This window comes from Nannobrachium achirus (genome assembly GCF_963921795.1).
Source record: "Nannobrachium achirus genome assembly, chromosome: 20".
Lineage (NCBI taxonomy): Eukaryota > Metazoa > Chordata > Actinopteri > Myctophiformes > Myctophidae > Nannobrachium > Nannobrachium achirus.
In genome coordinates, this window is record NC_137827.1 from 22,274,548 (window position 1) to 22,281,713 (window position 7,166).

Genomic DNA, 7,166 nt, shown 5'->3' on the forward strand with positions numbered 1-7,166 from the left:
TTCAAAGTGAAATCAGCAGACCCTCCCTAGGACTGAAATTGAAATAGCATGACCCTCCCCTATTTTCCTCCAGTAACACCCCTCAATAAAAAACGACCCCTCCCTAACAAAAGAGGATCAGCTCATTGCCCTGTCCGCTGACTCGAGAGTCAAGAGTCAAATGAAGCACAGTCCCTTGTGACGTTCTGGATGAGAGTTGTCAAGCAGAATTCCCAGAGCTTACAGTAAAGCTAAATAACAGGGCAAGGTTTGAGCCAGAAAATGACATGAGACTCCACTATAGCCAAGAAGAGACAGACACCATGGACCTCAAGTTGAGAAGCAGTTCACTCAATGACCTGGTGACCTAAGTTGTAGTTGACAGCATTGCTACTGGGAAGTAGGAGGTCAAGAACTTCCATAGAAAAGGGCTTTGGATTCTCAAGAAGAGGAAGTGTACGGATTGCCTTAAGGGCCGTTTATAGTTCTGTACGTTTGATTTTGTGTACGTTTTGGGTGAGAGAGCACATACGTTAATGATGTTGTAATGCGTAGTTCCTCTACGTTATGTGCGGGCCGACCCGCCCTCCGCTCCAATTCCGCTTCCGCCGGGACCACACGCCTGTATTGCACCACCTCGCAGCACACAAGAGCAGACAGCAGAGCTGCAGAACAGAGCGATTCGAAACGCAAGTGAGACGGATTTTAGCTGGATGAACCACACTCAGTAGCCCCCATCTCTCGAATCTGGTGATTAATCATTAACCAACAGGATTTCATATTTTCCGTCTTATTAAAAGGACAATACAGTACATAAAGGTCTACATAAAAAGGAAACTATGATGGGGTATTTTTCAACATATTAGGCTAGACTCCATCGAGGCTCACTGCCGTTTCACTTTACCATAGGGCTCTTGATGAGAACGCCGTTCACGGCATGCCACAGAGCTTTCCATGTTTGTACCATACTAGAGGTTCGCGGCCCTTCGGGCCGCTCACATCTAGAGTCCACGCCCGCTTCTTTACTAAAAAACTTTTTTTTTCAAAAAAAAAAAAGTTTTTTGAAAAAAAAGCTAAAAAAAAAATAAAAATAAAAAAATTAAAAAAAAATGTTTTTGGGGGGGAACTATTGTGGCGGAACTATTGTGCCGCAGTGCACGTTTCCGGTCGGACATATTTGACCGCCGGACGCACTGGAGAGAAGTGACTGTTATGCCTCTGCTATTTCTCTGCCCTCACTGTGGAGGCAGCAGCAGCAGCACGCACATGCAAACACAGTGGTGTCAAATTTCACTCCACTTACTGCGACGCCCCCCCTCTGTTGAAATTGGATCCGCCGGTCCCATAGCTGGGAATGAGCCAATGGAGGGCTGTCACCATGGCGACGGGGGGCGAATGATAGCGTTAGGGGCGGTATTCCTTACGTCCTAGGCGACTGAGTTGAAGTCGATGTAAAGGGGGCGTGAATGGGCTTGGAAGTGGGATGCGGCAATAGGAGGAATGTAATAATAGATAGAGGTATGGTTGATATTTACAGACGTTGAAGAACAACATCTTTCCACTCTTTGCAGAGGAAAAGTTATTTTCCTCACTACTGCCCCCACGGTTGACAAAGGTTCGCTACGGGTAGTTCATGCGTACGTACGTGTTAATCGGTTTTAATACGTCGGGTTGGGTGTTGTCCGCTAGCCTATGGACAGGGAGAAAAAAACGATACCAAACGGAAGAAATCTCTCCCCCCCTACATTTCTAGTGTAGACCTGAGGTTCTTATGTATTAATATGCATGTTACTGTAGTTATCATTATTACTTGCGCCACCAGAGCGCACAAGTACTGCGTTCGGCTGCGTATGAAGGTATGTGTATGTAGGTATGAAGGTAGGTAGGTACTAGGTAGGTAGTTTGTGTTTAAGCCCGTAGCCAATCAGCGACCAGCATTTCTGGTAACGTCATCATTCACAGCCAAAGAGGGACAATTTAAGCATTCCTGGTGATGCCAGTGGTGGTGTCAGTGAAGGAACACCTCATGGCACGCTCTGCTGGCACACAAAGGTCATGTGTGGCCTACTTGTGCCCAAGCGCGACAGAATGCAGTTCTACCTTCTTCTCAACAACAGGGTGCTGTCCTGTACTTTCCCTACGCAAACGTCTATTAAAGTATTCAATCAATCAATAGGCTACAAACACATTTTTCACTTCCAAGATTGAACTATAACTATTTCCCGGCCCAGGCTACAGATTGATTGATTGAATCTAGGCCTACTTTATTAGAAGTTTGCATATAGGAAAAAGTACAGGACAGTACAGTTCACTGATACAAGGTCAACCAAAAGGATTTAAACCACAAGAAAGCTCAATGGCTTGTTTAAATTGGGGTCCTTTTGTACTCAGTTCATATACTGAATTCATATAATGAATTGAGGATAATGAAATACTGAGGATAATGAAATCTGTTAAGGAGAAGAGAACAGGTGCGCTTCCTCTGATTGCTGCCACTGATTTGGGCAGTGGGTGCTCAGCTCTAGGTACAACTGAACTCAAGGATCCACAGAAGTGGAAAAAGCAGCACACCAAAATGAAGATGCAAGACAGGCTCAGATGCAGTGTTCCATTTTAATCTGAATGCTAACGAGTTTTGGCACAAAGCCTTCTTCAGAGCATGTTTAAAAGTAAAAACCTGTGTAGGGGGGAGGTGCTAGCTTAAAGTAATCAATTACTAATTACATACAATATGAGTATCACCATGCAACATGGCAGTTCAGAAGATCAGTACAAAGATCACAGTAAAGACAAATCACAGATAATAAAAATATATCGTTTTTATTTTATTTTTGTACATTCTATCATGGTTGGAATTTAAAATACATAATGACCACATCAAGGAATAAGACATCTCAGGGGAACCTTAAGAAAGAAAAACAAAAAAGGGCATCAGAAACTCCAAGAGTGCACGCTATAAGAAGGGTTTGAAAGAGAAGTCACCATTTAGGAACTGTGGTTGCATGGTATTGAGTTCATAAATCCAAAACATGTCTCTCTGGGATAACATTTTTGGAAGGTTGCCCCCTCTGGTGGTGGTGACCTGTTCCAACCCTACAAAGCACAGAGATTTTTTTGCAGGTCTTTCTGTGAAATAGATAAAGCTGGGGCATTAAGGCCACTGTGGCCTCAGGTCATGCCATGGGTTTAAGGGGCACAAGGTCAAACTGAGGGGCAACGGCGGCCATGGCCTTCATGGCCTCCATGAAATTCCTGCACTGCCTGATACCCATATACAGTATGAAGATCCATGTATATGGATATATTGGCACATGGATCGGCGGTTCTACAAAAAAAAATGTTGTTTCATACTACTGTATATTGTGCAAGTACAGTAACTGCAGGGGAAGCAGCTAAGAACATTGGCAAAAATCTAACCAACCGTGTGCTGTGAGACCCCAGACATGCGTCCGTGCGTGTCAGTATCTGTCTTTCAGTCCTTGTCCTCTTTTTTGGGCATATTGGTTGGATAGGCGGTTCTACTGAAAAACGTTGTTTTACAACTGTACATTAGGATCTCCATATATGGGCATACAAGGGACAAGGACGGAATGTGATGTCACAATGTGATGTCGGCCAATCGCGGACGTTCTATAACCCAGAAGGGTGGGGATATGAGCCGCTGAGTCTCAGCGGCCAATAGCATTTGTTCACCGATCTCTGTTTTTCTCAGGTGAGCATGTAGATCTGCTATTTTCACAATAAGAAACGTGTTATACGAAATGTAATTCCTCAACTCAGTCCCCAGTTAAAATATGATTATTTTGGGGGTTGTGGCTTGAAAAGGTTGATAACCACTGCTTTAAACATTAATTAATTTAAGATGGAAGGATAAATGCTAGTTGAAAAATAAAGAGAAACTACTATTGCGTATTGTACTTATGTCAAAAAGCAATAAAGAAATAAAAAAAGAAAAAAGAAAAATAAAGAGTTGAGGGCAGGCAACAATTTTCAGTAAGAGCCGCTGATCGGACTGGCATACAGTATATAGGCCTATAATATATAAAGTTGTCAACTTCTGTGTAAATTGTCTTTGGTTATACTGTGTATAACCGTCCGCTCGAACCAGTGGTGTGTTCTACCATGATCGGCTCTTTAGCCTTTGTAAAGTGTCTTGAGATAACTTGTTATGATTTGACACTCTAATAAAATTGAATTGAATTCTACCGTGATACGCATTTTACGTAGAGGAACTTCAGATATTTTTCGTAGCATTTCAAAAAACGTCTGAGAAAGCATATCTGATTCGCTTCTGATACACAAATAGTCTAGCCCTAGACTTCACCGTTATTTCTCTGGTGTGTGCCGGCCGTTATATGAGGCTATTGTCTTTCTTGAGGTATTAAATGGCCGCCGGTGAATTGATTGATTGATTGATTGATTGATTGATTGATTGATTGATTGATTATTTTACAGACAAAAATGTAGAACAGCACAAGTACAGTGAGAAAATGTAATAATGGTCATATATAGCGCCTTTGTCCAAGGCGCTTAATAGAGATTGTGCATTACATTCACCCATTCACACACACATTCATACACCGATGACGGAGGAAACCATGCAAGGCACCAACCTGCTCACAGGGAGCAACTAGGGGTTCAGTGTCTTGCTCAAGGACTCTTCAACACTAACTCTGGGGGAGCCCGGGATCGAACTTCGGGAACCCTCCGTGTTCTAAGACGGCCTACCCCTAAGCCACTGCTGCCCCCATAACCATATATGGGAACACCCATATATGGACATATTGTCAGTCTCATGAGGTCTCGCTTCTCGTCCTTAGGGCGTCTTACTAGTTACTTTCACACCTGACTTGACAAATGTTCTAAGCTGCTCAGCATGTCTGTGCTGCAGCTTTGACCTGCAAAGGACCCGATTTAACGGTAAAGCTTTACGGAAGGCTTTATGAGCTGTGTGGACTGGGCATCTGGCATGCCGGGCATATGCCCAGTGGGCCGACTATGCAAGTTGGCATGTGGGCCACCATTTTAGGATAGTGTAAAATAGACTGGTTCCCTAGCCTGGTTCAGACCCTGAATCGCTAGCCACACCCCTTTACAATTTTGTTTTGGCGATTCAGGGAGTCTGGTGTTGCTCTCATTGAAGAGGTTTTCCTCGTTTGGAAATCCGTACGGCGAATCAGCGTTGTGAAATCGTCGGTAAAATGCGGTAAAATATGATCGTATTGATCTCGCTATGAAACATCAGTAGCAGACATGTTATGTTATGTTTGATTACTAATTTGTTGTGCTCCTATTCCTGCTGTTTCTTTGGTTAGCAAGTAGCACTAGCAAGCAACAGGCTAGCCACTAGCCAGCCACACATAACAACACAATGTCATCTGCTTTGCTACTGTTGTGTTGGTCAGATGGTGAACCAATCGCAGAAGACTGCCTCTTTGGCAACGCCCATCCCAGAAACAGCTCTGGAGGGAAGCACTTTCAGACTGAATAATGGAGTGAAACGAAATGTCAATTCAGGCTGAGGGTCAGGCTACTGGTTCCCAACTTTTACCCCAAAATGCCTCTAACAATCACATTTTTCTGAAATATCTAAAATATATCTATCTAAAATGTTAATTCATGTTTTTGAGTGAATGAACTTGCCACATTAGGAACAACTACAGTTACATATCCATAACTTGGTTACGAGAGCAGTTTTTTAGCACTTCTTCTGATACCATACTAAAAGAAAAAACAGGCTGGCTGAAAAACCAGGCTGGCTCATAAAAGCTGTGGATCCTCTGTGGTTCACCAGGCGCAGCAGCAGGAAGCTTCTGCACCGAATTGCTCGTTACATTTGTGAAAAAATCTTTGAATCTACCTGCAACCGTAGCTTTGTCATATGTTATAGACCCGTTTATATCCAAACATATGTTACTTTGTTTCTGTTTGGACTTTTCCTGGATCCCTAAAGGTTTAAGGGCTCAAAGATATTCTGAAAATGGTCCCATGCTATATGTATATCACACTTTGTGACAGTGGTCCAGTTTATGTTCTTGAGCCTGCCAATACCAGTCGCAGTCGCCCCCACTCAATGACCTGGCGACCGAAGTTGTAGTTGACAGCAGATACTGGGAACTGTAGTATGAGTTCAAGAACTTCCACAGAAAAGGGCTTTGGATTCTCAAGAAAGTGGAAGTGTTTCAGAATGCCTATGTAATAGGGTGTGTCTGCTCCCTCATACATAAGTTACAAAACAGTATATCAGGCTGCATTAAGAAATTCTAAAATAAAAGAATGCTCTGCTCACAAAAAAATGTAATAATATTTCAGTCATTATTTAAGAACATTTGTCCATGAACAATTGGTTGAGAAACAGCCAAGGGTTATGCGTATTTTAGTTCTTATAACTATAATCATACAGTGTTATAAGATGATTATAATGCATTATAGACATGGGATGCATTGCATGGCAATTAACTCTAATCTATAGCCTATATCCCCACCCAATCTGGCTAGCCATCATCAGGGAAAAGTTCTGTCGCTCTTTTCCCCTTTGCAGTAATGCAGAAGTCTGTAATCAAGAGACTAATCCCCACCCAACACAACAGTGGTCCCCTGGTTGATTAGTCAGGGTGGTGGTCCCTGGTTCAGTTGAAAACCCCTGTACTAAATGAATAAACCAAAAAAGACAAATATCTACCTTGTTTTACTGACTTTGTGTGGCTGCAGGTGTGGCCATCACATCACATGTGGCCATCACACATTGATTGATTGATTGATTGATTGATTCATTGATTGATTGATTGCATAGGAAAAGGTATACATGACAGTAGCCTACATGCAGTTCACTGGTACAAGGTCAACTAGAACGCCACAAGAAAGCCTTTGGCTTTCAATTGGGGTCCTTTTTTAACTCATATAACATTGAATGACAGACAAATAAAACACAGTAGGCTGAAAATATCATCAAAAAAACAGTCGTAAAACAAAGGAAAGGATGGGCTTTGTAATTTTTCTTCTTTTTTTTACCAGTTTCAAGTAGCAGCCGCCTGTAAGTGACTTTTCAGAGAGGTTTTAAAGGATGGTAGGGATTTACACTCCTTTGGCCTTCGGTAGGGCGTTGCACATTTTTGCGGTGTCACAAAAATTACATGACAGATTTGAAAAATAGGCTATTCTTCTTCTTCTTCTTGTTCTTCTTCTTT